This window comes from Uranotaenia lowii, chromosome 1, assembly GCF_029784155.1.
Source record: "Uranotaenia lowii strain MFRU-FL chromosome 1, ASM2978415v1, whole genome shotgun sequence".
NCBI classification, from domain to species: Eukaryota; Metazoa; Arthropoda; class Insecta; order Diptera; family Culicidae; genus Uranotaenia; species Uranotaenia lowii.
Genome location: NC_073691.1, coordinates 6,058,106 through 6,076,110, shown reverse-complemented (window position 1 = coordinate 6,076,110; position 18,005 = coordinate 6,058,106). Strand labels below are relative to the sequence as shown.

The 18,005-nt window shown below is 37.0% G+C and overlaps 2 long non-coding RNA genes across 2 annotated transcripts; one reads left to right on the top strand and one right to left on the bottom strand.

Moving 5' to 3' along the window:
• Positions 1 to 2,389: 2,389 nt before the first annotated feature.
• Positions 2,390 to 3,012, bottom strand: LOC129740074 (uncharacterized). The gene is made up of 2 exons (XR_008736090.1): positions 2,807 to 3,012; positions 2,390 to 2,743 (listed from the first exon to the last, which is right to left on the bottom strand). It is a non-coding gene; the product is annotated as an uncharacterized LOC129740074 (long non-coding RNA).
• A 5,506-nt stretch (positions 3,013 to 8,518) lies between these two features.
• LOC129739570 (uncharacterized) lies at positions 8,519 to 10,368 on the top strand. The gene is made up of 4 exons (XR_008735899.1): positions 8,519 to 8,937; positions 9,034 to 9,319; positions 9,378 to 9,544; positions 9,776 to 10,368. It is a non-coding gene; the product is annotated as an uncharacterized LOC129739570 (long non-coding RNA).
• The last annotated feature ends 7,637 nt before the right edge of the window (positions 10,369 to 18,005 follow it).

Sequence of the window (18,005 nt, the reverse complement as noted above, 5' to 3'; positions counted from 1 at the left end):
GAGGAAGGAATCAGTCATGGGCGGGGAGGGGAAATCAATAAATTTTAATATTCAATAAATGTCGTTTGAGAACAGAGCAAACAAACCACGGGATAGCAAGGAAAAAAAGAGAGAACTAAAACAGCGGACAACAAAGGCACAAAACATCCAACCAACTGAGAGGTTATTGAGAAAAGGGGAAACAATGCCGTCAAGTTATGGGTTGCGTTTAAAAAAGAATAACGAGATGCAAATTTGTCCTGGGAATTTTGGTGTGAGCATTTTGAGATAAGTTAAAAAAAAAAACAGAAAATGAAAGAACAAAAAAAAAGAACAACAAATGATCGCTCACTTGGTGGTGGATCGATTACGTCGTGCGGACATTATAAACATGTTTGTCTGTAATTTCTAATCACTCATTCTATTCTGGTTACGAAAATTTTCGTTTGCAATTAAATTATCAAAAACAAAAAAAAATCGGGTTTACTGTAGAGCAGAGAAAGCGTTAGTTGCGCCGATGTGGTCTAGTGGATAGGCTGGCGCGAGTCTGGTGTTGGTATGCCAGGCGTACTGGGTTCGATTCCCGGTATCGGCAAGAAAGCTTTTGGGTTCGAATCCCATAAGTGGCCGACAGGTAAGAAGTATTTCCTCTTATAACTGACTATATGATCAGAATGTTCAATCCGTTCAATCCAAGGGATTGCAGTGGAGAGAGAATTCTTTGCATTTGGAATGGTAATGATCAAAATCTCACAACTGCTTAAAAAATCGTAACAATTTGCTACAATTAGCACATTTTCACTCTCTCTGAGCACCGGTTTCTCTCATTTTAACTGAAACCTTCTAATTCTCTCTAACAAATTGCAACAAAATATAACAAATTCAATCATTGGCTGCAAAATTTGTTTGATCATTGACGATGATTCTCCGTTTATCTCAGTCCCCTGGTTCAATCAGTTGCCAGCTGGCCAGGTATATACACGGATGCCGGAATACCTGTAGGTAAACTAGCCCACCTGATTGACTCGTTCTTCCAATATAAACCTACATCAACACAATACATTCATCCATAACAGTTCATACGAAGCCATGAGGTCCGGGTATGATGTAACCAAGGTTCTTAGATACACTAGGTTCTCCGACTTTTGCAGTAAGTAGGCGAGGAGTGAGCGGGGCTCTCAATGAGTTTGTTTATTTTTTGCTCAGCTTTTCTGTGGTTTGTTGGTAAACAAACTTCATGAGTTCCGTATAGTTGCATAGCCTACATAGCCAAAATGGCTGAATCGGGAATTCGTTATTCGGGAACACCTCCTGAATATATACCCACCTTGGATGTAACCTTGGGGCTGATCAAGGAATATTTAAAGCAGGTAATGCCGAGGCAGCCTTGCTTTAGTATTAGTACCAGCTGAGACGTCACTGTTGCCAATAATCTGTGAATTTATATGGAAATTTTTCCTTTTTTGTTAGCAATTAAAAAAATTTGAAGATTTTTTCAACTTTTATAACGACTTTTGATTTTTTTGCGTTCAGAAACCCAGCAAATTCGTTCTTTAATTCGCCTTATCCGTGGCTATTCGGATTTAAACTACTTTGAAATCTATTTGCAATTCGAGCCCCGTAGCATAATCGTCCACGCCCGGCTAAAGCACTCTCTATGTTGTTAAGGTGCTCAAAATATCAAATAGCGCAAATAAATAAATTCAGATTGCATGTTCATGAAATCGTGCTTATTATTGCATGCAAATCCACATAATCTTAGGAACTATGATTTTACTTAAATGCTACTTACAAACTATACAAACATTCAAATCCGTAGTGATACACAGTTAATTGATTGCCAGTAGCGGTTCTCCGCTGCTGGGGCACTTTTCGAGTTCGCTTGGATGCGATCTTAATTCCTGCTGGCCGTTCTAAATACTCGCAACTAGCGCGCTAGTAGAATGCTGCATGCATCGGCATGCTGCTGATTCGATCGTGCTGGTACAAATTCTTCCGCTCTCCCGATTTTCCTTCACCCAATGCTGGGTGGTGAGTTCCGAGTCACTCACTTCAATTCCCGAAATCAGCAACTTCTTCCTTCAGCTTTGTCGTTTCTTCATGCAACGACGACTCGGCTTCTCCTACACTCAACGAAATCGACTCATTGGGGCTATGTGTCAGCCTTTATAGATTTTTGCAATTAGATCCACAATTAAAAAATATGTGTCCCGAATATAGTCAAAAACATAGAAACGTTATATACGATGACACATAAAAAGAAAATGTGGTTCAAATAAATGTTATAAAATTCAGCAGTTACAGTTTATATGATAGGCCAATTGCTTTAATAAAACTTCCTGCTATAAATTCGTTCAATTTACTACTTTTTATTATTAAAGGGAGAATGATATGGGCAATAACTTAAAACTTTGGTAGCATAATCTTTTTATTTTAAAATGCACTTGACGTTGTTTTCACATTGACACTTTTTCGACCGAATAGTTGGATGAGTCCCGAATCGCGAGTCACCGATTGTTCCAGGAAAGTTCAAAAATTGACATCTTTGTCCAGATCCAAGAGGTGTAGTTTCGTGGAGGGTGTTGATGTTGGATGAAAAAGCCACCTCTAGCGACGGAGACTGTTATTCAATCAGTTCCGGATGTTCCGATACATCCACCGCGATGCTGTTACTTTTTTTTTATTGAACCTTCCGAATCCGAAGAAAGAAGCAGATCAATATTCGTGTTGCAGTTTTTCATTTGATGTTGGTTCTGCAAAGGTTCTGAAAAAAAGGAAGAGAACGGTTATTATCTTAAAAAAAAAGACAAACTTTCGGCATACTCACGCCAAATTTTTTAAAACAACTGCATCCGGATTCAGATCGCTGTCGTTGAACGCCACCCGATGACTTTCGGCCTTTGCGAGTTCCGCGATATTGCAGTGGCTTCGGGCAAGAATGATTTTTATAAATAATTTTCTTGTTCTGTTCGTATCGCCATTTTGAAACAGAACAGAGAAAACATCGAAATCCCAGTTCGATGATTATTTGACTGTTTGTACACGCTCATTCTGCTTTACTTAATTATTTTTCATTTTAGTCAGCCTAATATTTTTAAATCACATAAAACTTATGTGTGAGAAAATTAATGTTTATATGATTCAGATTAAATCAATGTGTTAAACATTTTCAAAAACTTATGTGTGGGGGAAACATACTCTTTAAGTGTGATTTTTTTGCAGTGTACGTTCCCGCATGCATTCGATCTCCGTCACCTCGGAGATTTCAACGTTGTTGAGACTCGATGACTTCGAAGATCGAAGAAGAAGATCGAACTCCCGAAAACGGCCCTATAGTGTGGAATGTAGTGTGTTAGGCAAATGATTTTAGTTTTAATAAGTTCCGCTTACTTCTCGAGGAAGGCCGTTGACATGCAGGGAGTTGGGTTCGATAAAGTGGCTACAGAGCCCTTCTCTCCTATCCTCTTCTGCTGTCGTCTAATCTGTAGAAGACATGTGATGCAATAGGGGAATATTTTGCAAATAATTTGCCTTACATTTATCTCAAGTCGGACGCGATCAGTGCTTTGCTCGATATTCGAGAAAGTGGCTACGGGGCCCTTCTCTCCTGCCCTCCTCTACTGTCGTCCTAATCTGCAGAAAAATGTGTAATGCAATTGGTGGAATATTTTGCATGTGTTTTGCCTTACGTTAATTTCACGCCGAACACGATCAATACTCCGCTTGCTGATCGGTAGTCGATCGGTGCTGTTGGCTGTAATTTAGGTTTGGGAAGATTTAGATAAAAATCAAAATGTGTTCGGTAAAGGGCTCTTACCGTATCGAGTAGGTCGGTGGCATGCGGCATGCACCACGAAGAAGACCTTTTTCGATATTCTCTAGATTTTATAGCAGGGCTGGTAGCGAGTCACTTTTTAGTGACTTGGTCACTTTTTTTGGGTCAGTCACTAAAAAGTCACTTTTTTCATCATTTGGTCACTAAAGTCACTATTTTCCGAAAAATGGTCACTTTTATCACCAAAAGTCACTTTTTTCACCGAAAATATACCAATGAAAGAGTAATTTGAATTGCGCGTGTTAATATTGACGGTAGTAACGGTAAATTACTTCATCAGTCATTTAGAATTTTTTTTCGCCTCCGGCGGAATTTCGGCATAAATCAATCTTGGCTTGAGACATTTCGATCTACGATATTATTTGACGTTCATGAATTGAAACTAACTTTGATTGTAGATTTTAATATTTAGTTCAATCAATTTTTTGTATTGGAACTCAAAACTTGATATACAAAAACACTATCTCGTCTTTAGAATAGGTTTTTATTAAGAAGTGTAACTAAGATTGAGATTGAAACGAACCATTTTTTTTTTATTAAAAAAAAACTTTTAATGTCATAAGAAATGTTATGTTGATATGAAGAATTCTTTAAAAAAACAATTTATTACTCAATTTTATTTCGTGTTTTTTGTTCTTCTAAATACTTAAAAAAGGGTTTTAAAAATTTACACAAGGCCACAAAATTTACATTTTTCTTAGGTGCAATGAATTTAAACGGTAATATCAACTAATTTGGGTTCCCCGAATCTAAATATGTATGCAATATTTCTATCAGCTTTTGTTATTGAAATGACTTTTGAAAATAATTATTCAAACGCCACAAAAAAAGACTTTTGAAAATAATTAAAATTCTTTAGAGAAGTTTCTGCACTTTTTTTTAATAAAAACTCAAATCAAAATCATTGAATCAATTGATAAGTTTTAAATAGAATCAGGTTTTTTTACACTTTCTGCTGTGATGTCAAAAATACTTGTAATGACATTTTTCCATAATCAGTTATCTAGCAATGTTTGATTTTAATAGTAATAAACTCTTTATCACCAAAACTAAATGTGTTCGGCCGAATTTGACAAAATTTCTAGTTTAGGACACTATTTACCAAATCAATAATTTAAAAAATAAGCACCAAAATGGTTATAATGAAACATGTTTATTGAAAAAACTCTTCCTGAAATGTTTTTAAAAATCTTTTTTATTTCCATATTGTTTTTTCAATCTTCAAATAAATTTACCGAATTTTACTGTACAGTTTTTTTTTTTAATTTTCTAATCAACTTGCCGAATTTTTTTTAATTAAACTTTTAAATTTTAAAGACATATTTTTAAATATTGTTTCCTTGTTTTTAAATTCTGAATTTTCGTGTTCTTCAACCAAAAACCTTTAACTCTAAATTTTTAATAATAAAACATAATTTCAACCTTCTGTTTTTTCAGGACCCAATATTTTAATCAAAAGAGACAAAATACTCAGAGCTTGTAATTTAAAGCTTAAAAACCCGCGATTGAAAATTTAAAAACTTTTTATTAATATTTTTTATATGAAATCATGTTTTTTGGATCGATCATGATTTTTTAAATTATTCTAAAAAGTTTGAAAAATTGTTCTAAGTAGCAACTTTAAAAATAAATTTTAATACGCAATGTTAACTAAATTTGTACTTGATTTGTGCTTTCAATATTAATAACAAAAGTTTTGAACTCATTATTTTGAATTTTTCATCAGTTTTAATCATTCACGTAATTACTCATTTTCTAACATTTCTGTGTCAGTGTAGTTGAACATGAAGTTATTATTTAAGCTTCAAAAATGACATTTTGATAACTGGAGGATTTTATTTCATTAAAGGTTTATGTCTGGCTTATATAACTGGCACTTTAAAATAATCATAAATATATTCTTCTTTTTATCAAATTAAATTAAACCATCGAACATTGAATAAACTCTGTTCAAAATTCATTTCTTATTCAGTAATCGGTAATTCACATTTTAAATCGTGATTAAATATTTTTTGTTCAAATTAAAAAATTACAGCGGAATTTCTCACTAAACTTCCAGTTGAAAATGAAGAAAAGAATTCCAAATTTAGATGAATAAAAATTAACAGTTATTATCATTTTCCTAACATCTATTCATGGTAAGTTTTGTACAAGATTGGACATTTATGTTGGAATTCAGATTTTTTTTTAATTTTAAATTTGCTAAGAAATTCTTTTGAAACTAATTTATTTCTTATTTCTTGACTTATCGAAAATTTGAAACATTTATTGTAATATGTTTCCAAAATTTAGTTTATCAGTCCCCCCTGGACGGGTCCTTCGCATGGGCCTGTTTTGGTCACATTTTTTGTACTTCAAAGTTACTTTTTTCGTTCTACATAGTCACTATTTGGTCACTTTTTTCGGTCCTCAAAGTCACTATTTGGTCACTTTTTTTCAAATTTTGGTCACTAAAGTCCCTACTTTTTCATTGTCAAACCGCTACCAGCCCTGTATAGCCACATTCGTGTATTATTTCACACGATCACATGCACTACGATCACACAACCGTTTTTTAAGCCGAACAACGAAATTCAGTCCACAGTCCGCGAAACAATTTAGCCGTGAGTTAGCGCATCGAAAAACTCCGGCCTTTGTAGACTGTTTACACTACCGATTTACTCTACCGGAAACTCTTGTCCGAGAGCTGATGGACATCGCTTTTAGACAAAGGTTTCCAGAAAATTATCTTTCTGGCTCTTGTTTTCAAGCAAATTAGATGTCTTTTGCTTTTAGTGGTTTGCCATAAAAACTGTTACCTTAGGCTAAATTGTAACACTTTGAAGGCACACAATTCTAGAAATTATTATTGTTCTTCAAGACTGATACTCAAAAAGTAGAATGTAGTAGTTGTTTTGCTTTCATTCGGACGATTGAAGTTGCTGAGGTATCCTATCTCAAATTGACAAAACTTGATAATTAGTTCAAATTTTGCTTATAAAATAAAAGAACCAAAAATAATATTTTTCGAATCCAACCACAATCTTTTATTGGAATTTAGTAAACAAAGGATGCAATGGTTTTATTGGGGTTAATTGTTCTAAATTAGAAATTCATATGGTACACCATGTTAGATTCAAATCATGACGATGAGGTGAACTGCCATAAACTAACAATCAGACCTAATGAAAGGAGAAAATTATTAATTTTGCTCGTTTCACATAGAGCATGACAGTGCGTTCAATAACAAAATCAAGAATAATACACACTGCAGTCTATTAAACACAAAGAAACCTCATAGCACAATCAACTAGTGGCCTTACAACACAATCCGAATCAAATTGGATTTTAAATTAGTTCTTTAATGTTTTCAACTTTGAAATTTGAGTTCTACCAGTATAAACCTTCGACAGCTTGGCAACAGTGACGTCACGAAAAAAATCCAATATGGCTCTCGGCACTACCTTCTTTCAATATTCCTTGCACGATAACCACGAAACTCACCTAAGCAGGCCATAGACTTCGCCACATTTGTACAAATGCTATGAAATTCGATGACATTTTGTCGCTGTGAACCAATTTGCATCGTGTATGGCACTGCTTGAATTAGCGCGCAAACGGTTTGAGTAAAATCGGTCCGGATCGAAATATCTTGTACAAACCACCCTCTGTGGCATGGTGTATGGTGTTGATTGTTCAAAATGCAGGCCATTTACTCAGACGCAGCCGGGGTGAAGGTGGTTTTTGGTTGTTGCTGTTTGTTTTTTCGCCAGCCATTGTTAGTGTTCGCGCGAAATTTGTTTGTATCGTGTGTGGGCGAGCATAGATCAAACAATCGTCGTAGAATCATCGAATTTGCACACGCCATTTGTGTAGTCTATGGCCCGCTACACAATGACAGAATGTCATCGAATTTCATCGCATTTGTACAAATGTGGTGCAGTCTCTGGCTCGCTTAAAGCGGGCCATAGGCTACACAAATGGCCTGTACAAATTCGATGATTCCACGACGATTGTTTGATCTATGCTCGTCCACACACTATACAAACATTTTTCACGCGAACACCAACGATTGCTGGCGTGAACAGCAACAGCAACAAAAAAAAAACCATCCCCACCCCGGCTGGGAGGATGTTTTGTACAAAATATTTCAATCCCGACCGATTTTACTCCAACCGTTTTGGCGCTCATTCAAGCAGTGCCATACACTATGCAAATCGTGTTTACAGCGACAAAATTTCATCGAATTTCATCGCATTTGTACAAATGTTGTGTAGTCTGTGGCCCGCTTAAGATGCACAGAAGAAAAACGATTCAAACTACTTGCTGCAATAGCAATCAACCCACCAACTCGTTCAAAACACTTCCGGCGAACAGTCTTCCAGTAGACATTCGGTCGATCGAACTAAGGAACATATGTATGTATTTTCGATCAATCAAATAATAAAACTAGATTCTTGATGGCAACGTACGAGTCCGCGAAAAATTTCTCCTATTCAATGGGCGATGGAAGCGAAAAGTTATTCTTTCTCTCCTTAAGAAAATCCCTTTAGAACTGTCAAAAGTTGGGTGAAATTGTAGCTGCATCCCCCTTGCACGAATGCAAAACCATCACCCAAATTCGTCAGCGCTTCCATCGCCTATTGTTTTTAATTAAATAGGCGATGGAAGCGCTGACGAATTTGGGTGATAGTTTTGCATAAGTGCAAGTGGGATGCAGCTATATTTTCATCCAACTTTTGACAGTTCTAGAGGGTTTTTCTTAAGGAGAGAAAGAGTAACTTTTCGCTTCCATCGCCCATAGGAAACATTTTCGTGAACTCGTGTGTTACCATCAAGACAACGCCTACTCCGCCAAACATACACGCTCATTTATCTTTAACCATTTATGGTTCTTAAATAACCATTTTATGGGTTTGGCTTCAAAACCACCAATATGGTTATTTTTTAATAATTTTTCAAGAATTTTTTTTAACCATTTTAATAGTTCTCGATAGCTAACCACAAAATGCTTAGAAAATTTCACCGCCATTTTGAAAGTGATAGATTCTGAAGACGGTTGCGGTTTCCAAGAGGAAACATACTTCATCATTTATCGCTAAATAGCGCAAATCAAATTCACAAGGCGAACTGAACTACTGAAGGTAAGTTTCCGATAATAATATTATAATAAACATTATATTATGTTATACTGGTAATCGAAATTTCAACTATATTCTATTTTTTTTCCTCCCCAACAGGATGCCGAAATCTAAGGGATCCTCGATAATCGGGAGCTTGGAGAGTCGTTTTCCGTACTGCCCGGAAGAAGCTGAAGCACCCAAAATAACACCCAACAACCGACCGTTGTGGAACGCATATATTCCTTCGCAGACAAAACATTCTGGTCTAGATTTGCTGCAACAGGAACCTCCCAGCTGAAATTTTGAAACACAACACAACAACTGATGAATTATCCGAAACACTCCGGATATGAATTCTATCACAACAACTCTACCATGTACTAGGTGACACTGGCAGGGGCAGGTATGTAAATTTTTCCTCTTTTTCAACTTTCAGTTTCTTTAATTGTAAACATTTACAGGTTTACCTAAGAATCGATCCAGAAACGTTCAATCGATATGGCACCATATCCACAGGAACGCCCCAAAATGGAGGCACAAAAGTCGGCACAGATTCGTTCGTACTCCCGATGACGGAATTTACAATCGCAATTTCATCGTAGGAATTCTTCCGGTAGTTGATTGTAATGTAAGTACCTTATCGCAAGTAACGATATTTTTTTTCTACTAGATTCCGAATTCAATTCTTATTTTGAGCTTTGAAATCGCATTTCAATTTCAAATTTTGAATAAGATTCCGCTTCTTTAATTTAGATTGACTCTTCTTGATACTAACAACATTAATTCTGTATATTAATCTTAGTGCAAATTGTCATGTTCATTCGTTGCTTAGTAATTATTTACGTTTTCTCGTCCACAGGATCTGCGAACAATCTATACCTGCCACGACTGCTCCTTTTACGGTACTCTCGGTTCATGTTGCCGAACACCATCCTACGGAAACGGAAACGGCAACTGCACAATTGTGAAGAATGCTGCATTCAATCCACACTGCAACGAGACGGATCTGGACAGCTACCTGCGAAACGTGCACGTGCACGTGCATTAATACAATACGGCCGATTGTTCAATCTGTTTTGAAACGGTTTCCCGGCACTGCACCTGAGAAGCGGCACATATAATGTCGGAACGTATTTCCAACTTCCTTTCTTCGAAAATGTATTCCCAGTTTCGGTAGAACATTAAATGTTAAGATTAAACTTTTTTTTAAACAGATTACCATATATTCCCTGTAAAATATATTTTAATATAGTGTACTGGTTTTAATAAAAAAGAATACTACAAACCGGAGATTTAATTGAAAATGTTCCTAAAAATTCTTCCAAATCTGCAAATTACAAAGCAGCTCGTAAACACAAAGCTGCTCTTAAAAAAACGGTTAAAGAATAACCTTTTTTCAACTTCTCCGCTAGAATCCCATTCGGTTGAAAAATAACCATATTCGAACTTCTCCCCTAGAAGTCATTTTATGACTTCTCATGGAGAACTCATAAAATGGCATTTCCCGGGAAAAGGTCAAAAATGGTTATTTTTGAATAATAAATGGTTTAATTATTTCTAGCGTGTACGTGATTCGAGCTTAATCGAATACAAAACCGATAGTATACAAAATGATTTTCGACGCCTCTTGTTGATTGTGTTCTTTTAAATTGACTTTTTCCAGTTTGATATGTTGGCTTGCTCCCGAAATTGCGGCTTGTAAACTATAGTTAAAAGCGAAAACGGTAAAACAAATATCGCTTAGGTCGCGTGTCGATAGTCGATACTCTCTCTAGTAGGGTAAATGATCTTGAGCGGAACTAATTGGCTCAATTCGACGCAACTCGGAACAGTTGATCAAGCGGTATGGGTTTGGGTTATACCCGAACAAATTTTTTTTCAGTTCAGCGGATAGATCTTGGTTTCTACTTTCTAATGATGATTTTTAGAATATTTTAGAGTAAATCCTAATAACTCTAGAGCTGTTTTACTGTAGTAAGAATTCTGATCTTGAGCGGAACCACGCTGATCTTGAGCGGAACTAAAATATGATCTTGAGCGGAACCATTTTCTTCTGTCAACATCTTTAATAGCTCTTATTCCTAATACATGTGTAACTGTGAAAACTTCAATTAAATTTCATCTTTGAAGATTTTAAAGTTAAAAAATTAATGTTTTTGCGTAAAAAAAAATCTGTGAACTCTGTAAATATTTCAAAATCTCGTGTTCTGTGACACAGATGCTGTGATAAAAGTTTCCTAATTTTCGAAGGTGATGGAAAGTATTAGAGAAACATGAGGTATCAAAGAATGAAAGAACACAAGCCGTAAATATCATGAAATTTTCGAAGAAGATACAAAGGCTCACCGACAGGACTTGAACCCGCAATCTCCGGTATAAAGATGTACCAAGACAAATCATAAGAGTGGTGTTGAAAAGTTTCCTCAAAATTCTGTGAAATAACAGACTTTTCTGTGATTTCGGCAACTTTGCTCTAAGCAACTCATTCATAGAATAAAGTTTATAATAAATTTCAGTTTTTTATGAATCACGTTAATATTTATTTATATTAAAAATTTATGGAAACATTCATTATTTAGCTCAACTGATAAAACAAGTATTTCTCAAACCGATTTCTAGTTCAAGCTCAAGTGTAAAGTCAAACACAGAGGAATCGGATATGTTTTCAATACCATGCCACCAATTGAATCGTGGAGTATTATAAAATAACTAACCCGGTGTGCTTTGCTACACTTTGTAAAACTGAAGGAATGTGTGTAAAACAATTTGAATTTTTGTTTACAAGATAGTATATCGTTTTCAATTGGAATGTGAACATCTAGAACAACCTCTTTAAAAGAAAGTTACTTCTTAAAGTACGAATAGTAATGGCAATGAAGATTGATTCTTATTCTGAAATAATGACTTAACTTTATTGGCTTCATTAGTTCTCGAATTATGCCAAAAAATATGTATGAAAGCCTTCCTCTTTCTTCTCGTCGTCACTCTGAAAAAAAAAAAAGAATCAAAAACACATTTCTTGTACCCCAAGAAATTAAACTTTTTGTGTGCCTATTTTGGTACGCTGTTACACCAATTAATTAGTTTTTGTTCTATTCGAGCTTAATTTTACATCTTTTTTGTCCCTAAAACTGATGTTATAAGAAAAATGCAAAGGTGCTGCGTACATTCAGGGGTAAAAAACCGCGTGTGAGACATAAGGTATAAGGCAGCGCACCTAGCGGTATATTTCGGAAGCTAGTAGTTCCGCTCAAGATCAAAGATGGTTCCACTCAAGATCATATTTTACTTTTAAAAACTACGCCATTATTTGATATTTTGATAGAAAACTTGTAACAAAAACCCGAATAATGCTTTTTTATGAGTTTTTCTACCGTTTTATTCATTGAGAATCAGTTTTCAACGGTCAAGGATGATATAAATTAACGTTCAAAGTCAGCGTAGATTGATGGAAATTGCTGCAGAAATGGGTATGTTTTTAAATCTTCTAATATCATTATTTCAGTTAATAAATTTAAGCAAAAATGTCAATGCTTGTATGAAAAGATCTTGAAAAAGTGTTTTTCAACAATTTGATAAGATTCATAAACAATCATTGCCTAGATCTTAGGAAAAGTAAATGGTTCCGCTCAAGATCAGATTTTGACTAGTTCCGCTCAAGATCATTTACCCTAGTTTTGTTTATTGTTTTTCAGAAGCTTGTTAGCACGCAAGGCCATGGAAAACTAATATACTGTGATGAATTTTGATGTAAGTTGAATCCTATATTGAAAGGAGCCTACGGTAACCAATGTTCAATGGATGGTATTAACTGGGGATCGAATGTTGGTTTCCGACCAAAGGGGTATAATAAGTGGAAAATTATTCAATCTTAAGTTAGTAATACCGTATGATTCTCCATGACTCATTCTCCAATTGCAAGGTATGTTTTGATTTTGATGTATTTTTTTTATTTTCATATTCCATTTTTTTTAAAAGCTTCCACTTCTCAAAAGTAGATGTATCCAAAAACACGCTACACAGGATTTTTGAAGCGTGTTGTTTCAACAGCAGCGTTTGTGAAGTTAACCTCACAAAGTCAAGTCCTCAAGTCCTCAAATTCTTCAAAGATTGTTTTTAATAGCTCCGGACAATCGTAAATTATAAATCTCAACATACCAGTTGGTTAATGACCAACGTACACTCCTGATAGGATTATCATAACGGTTCCGATGCCTTCACCGCACCTTCCAAATCAAGCTCCTAACTGGCTATTTTAGCAATCGACAGCTGAGAATCTTGCCTTGTTGAATTAACCTTACACGATGGCTGATCCATCCTAGCAATTGACGCTTGCTGAACAATACAACAATGTATTTTAAACATCGTTCGCAGACATGAATTTTCTCTTTTCCCTTACATTTTAGCATAAAACTGTGTTCTAGAAATTCGTAGGAAATAAAAAGTTATAAAGTTTTTTCGAAAAAAAAATTGCAACCCTCAGAACACAAGCTCGTGTAATGTGTTCTTCAGCACCTTGTTTAGGGTTGAAGCTCTGCGAGATTCCAAAAATAATACGAGCTTGAAGCCAATGCATTACGGTGCAGATCAGATGAAATATACCGGATCAAAGTCATCGTCGGATCCTGAAAGATGAAGTTAAGGCAAAGTCTTACAAGATCCATAGTTATCAAGACCTTCCGCTAGGGTCGGTCGTTTAACCTAATAGTGAACATGTCTGGCTAATAAGTCAGAGGTCCACCCTAAAATCTTGATTTAGGAAATTTTGTAAGTTTTCGGACGTAAAACGAACACAAATACAATGAAATAAAACAATGTAACAAAGAAAACGAAAAAAATGTAAACTCTACGGAGTATAAAAGAATAAAAAAAAATAACTGTACGGAGTGTAAAAGATTGTAAACTCCAAGGAGTTTAAACGTATACCGCTGGTCATATAGTCTCTGTTTCTGGACCATAATAAAAGCTAGTCGATAGGCAGTTCTGAGTAAAAAAAATACATACAGGTCGAACAAAATCAAGAACAGGTAAAAAGAATGACGGCTCATCTGGCACAAGCCACGCAAGTAATGCTTTTTCACCAATAACCTCCTCACTGTAAAGCTGTTCATGAAAAATAAAAACAACAGATGTTGGCTGCTAGAATTTCCGAAGAGCCGAACTTCCATGTTCCAGAAAACAACGTACAAGCTCGAACGAAAATCCTTTAAAATAGTGTTTTAAATTTGAAATGCTATCATCAGCCAAATTCGTTAAAAATTGACTTGAAACAGTGCCATCTATCGCGCCGTTCAAAGGTTCCAAATCAACTTTCAAAGTACCCAGTTTTCGAAAAGGGGAAATCGTATATGTACTCATAAATAATTTAAAGTACAAAAGTTGTATTTAGATTCTCAAAGCTCTGCCTAGCTTTTTGCAGGCCTCTGGAGTGCCTCAAGGTAGTCACTTGGGTCCACTGTTCTTTATTTTGTTAATGAATAACTTACCTGACTTTCTAAACGGTTCATTCGTTTTGATCTACGCCGATGACGTGAAATTATTTTTAACCCGTAAAAAAGATAGAAGATTGTAAGAAACTCCAAAAGAATTTGGACGAGTTTTCTGCTTTTGTGAACGAATCTAAGCTTAAGTGAACATCTCTAAGTGCTAAACGATTCGTTTACCAGAAGCAATACTCCGATCCTGTTCGGGTACTCCCTCGGCGGGGATGACATTCAAAGAGCATTCGGACGCATCGCACAACATAAGATGAACGTATAGGCTAATCCCGCGGGTTTCAGGCTGGATAAATCGGAAATATGGAGAGGTCAAGACATTTCAAACCATGTATTCTTAAATGATGCTATCGTTTTTTGGCAAAGCGTTTTAATGATGTCAAGATACTATTATAATAAAAAAAAATGGCTCAGTTCACTGTAGCCATTTTTTGTCTTACCAGTTGACAGCTCCTCAACGGCTCTAATTTATTGAACTGAACATTCGGCACATTCCGCAGCACACTTTTAGTAAAAATGTTCATTTTCCCCATGATGTTTATTTCGTTTCTCTCCGCGCGATGATGCAAATACGACCACTCTAAAAGCTCGCACCGGCTTCATTATTCTAAACACAACTTTCCTCCGAGCCTCTTAGAACGACGTCAACGTCATATAGCATTTTAGAAACTGACTTGACATGATCAACACGTGTTCTGGCCGACAACCGGTTACGCATACTAAATACATGTGCTGCACACGCAGCGTTTAATAAATACGCTTCAAGTATCCACCTACCTACTAGGTATACTTACATATCTTGAACGGCGCACTTTATTATTCATTCTAGCGTGCTATAGGACGACACGCTTGGAAACGCGAAAAATATGCTAAATTTATGGCTCTTTGATGAGACGCTGGGTATTGAGCCAATTCGCTCATATAGTGGATGTAAGTTGGCTTTAGAAGTTGTTTTGTGCACCGCTAACTGATGTGGTTCCTGATCCAAGTTGGCGGCGCTTGAATTTTGATTAATTTTAAAGCTCCTTAGGCACGGATAATGCAGAGCACGCGAGCTATCCTGACCAGTACTTATGAATGTTCTTTTTATTTTGAAGAACCAACCTTTTCATAATAACATTTTTGATTGTATTTTCCACCGTGCAAGGTTCCTGCCGGGTTATAAAAGCGTTCAATCCTATTTAAGAATTTTGTCAACGGCTGCGGTTCTTCTTAAAACAACAGAAACATGCACACTAGGGTGGCAACCCAATTGGTCATGTCGAATTTTGCAAACTACCATATAAATACATTTGTAGCTGACCTATGCAAAATTTCAGCTCCATTGGACTTGATTTAGGGGTGCCTCAAACAAAGCACTCAAACTTTCAGTTTTTTTGACTCTTAAAAATAATCGAAGTGGGAACCAATGGAAATTGGAAAAATCGAAATTCTTGTTTTGATGCCAAATGACATAAATCGGTGAGATGCTGTTATCTCAAGAAAAAATTTTGGCCCAAAATCAACTTTCTTGGACATTTGTTTTCGAGATGACAGCGAATCTCAACGATTTATGCATTTCTAAGTCATTTGGCATCCAAATTAAAATTTCGATTATTCGGATTTCCTTGGGTCCTCCCTTTGCGCTTTGAGGCATAATAAAATTTTTCTCATACATCCATTGCCACCCTAATGCACACGCATTCGACAACAGAAGGATAGAAGCGAATGAACCTATTTGTCCGGTCATAATTCACCGTAAGGATGACGTTAGCCACTCGAAGAAACGCGAATGTGATGACAGCTCGAGATAAGGCACGCAGAGTAGTGTGTCTGGTAAGCTTTGACCACATGCATAAATTTTGTCACACAGGATCAAGTAGGCTTGTCAGTGAGGTTTGAATCCAACTGACGTTTAAAACTCGTTGTGTGCTTGAATTGAAAAAGTTGAAGTAAAACAAAGCGACCCAACCACTCCAAATTTTTATTTGCAATTTCTGAATCTACCTCCTCGTGTCGTGATTCATAACTTCAAACAATTTTCAAAAGTTCCACAACCCAAACCTACCTGTCTGCTCAAATGCGAAACGTCAAAAAACGGGGAACCGGGATTTGGAGTTTCTTTTGAGTAAGCCCAACATTTCGGAACCAAACCGAAAGTATTCTTTTCCCCACGCATATCAAATTGCAACTCGCTGATTCGAACTGAACGCCAAGGCAAATAAACAAAGCCCTCAATTATTTCGTGTTCCATCAACCTGGCGAGTGCTGGCGGGTGTTCCCTGCTTTCGGACGAAAACGGAACAAATTAAGCGGGTTCAAGAAAGAAGAGGAGGAAATTTTATCAAAAGGTAAAATGAGTCTGGCCTGGCTGATGGTTTTTTCTTAGGGGAAAAGTTCTCTTCGTTCATTATATAGTTCCTGTCTACTAGAAGGTAGTGCGTATGTTAAACTTCATGAAAAGTGCGTGGATATGCACTTAAATATGACAGGTATAATAGTAACACGGTTATCCTATTGTGAAGGTACAAGATATCATTTGTACTTCAAATCAAGAACACGAGAGAGCTTTTAAACTTAACTAACTGGACCCTTCTTAAGTCATTTAATTGATATTTATCATAAGTTTGGTCATATCACCTCTTGTCTGCAACTCCGATTCTCTACCTCTCCGTGGTGCTAGCTGGGGTGCGAGCAACCTTAGCGGAGATCGGGTACCCAACCCCGGTGGATGCTTTGGTCGCATGCAGACTGAGTTAGGGGGCTTCGTACGCGTCTGTTCTCCATGTCAGGGGCGGCGTGCGGAGTGCAACAACGTCCTGGTGGTGTTCGGGACCCAAAACAGCAACATCACGACGGTCCTCCTGCGAGATAGTGGGGTTAGCTGCGGGCCTTGCGATCCCGTGACTACAAAAAACATAAGCAACGAACAACGAACAACAAATTTCGGATGGAAATCGGCAAAGACCCACGCGACGAAAAGGGACTAGCGATTGGAAACTTGGAACATGGAACTGCCGATCTTTAAATTTTGTGGGCAGTACCCTCAAACGAATTGAAGAGCCGCAAATTCGACATCGTAGCGCTGCAGGAGGTATGCTGGAAGGGCTCCACGGTACGAACGTACCCAGATGGTCGTGCCATCTATCAGAGCTGCGGCAACACACACGAGCTTGGAACAGCTTTTATAGTGATGGGAAAGATGCAAAAGCGAACGTGCCGGTTGAGGATCAAGGGCCGGTTCTTCAACATCAGCATCATCAACGTACACAGCCCTCACCTCGGAAGTACCGGTGACGACAAAGACGAATTTTACGCGCAGCTGGAGCGTGAATACGACCGTTGCCCAAAATATGATATCAAGATCGTCATCGGGGATTTTAACGCTCAGGTCGGCCAGGAGGAGGAATTTAAACCGACAATTGGAAGGTTCAGTGCGCACCAGCTGACCAACGAAAACGGCCTCAGACTGATAGATTTCGCCGCCTCCAAACGAATGGCCGTACGTAGTACCTTTTTCCAGCACCCCCTCCCACACAAGTACACCTGGAGATCACCGTACCAAACGCAATCACAGATCGACCACGTTTTGATTGACAGCCGGCACTTCGACGT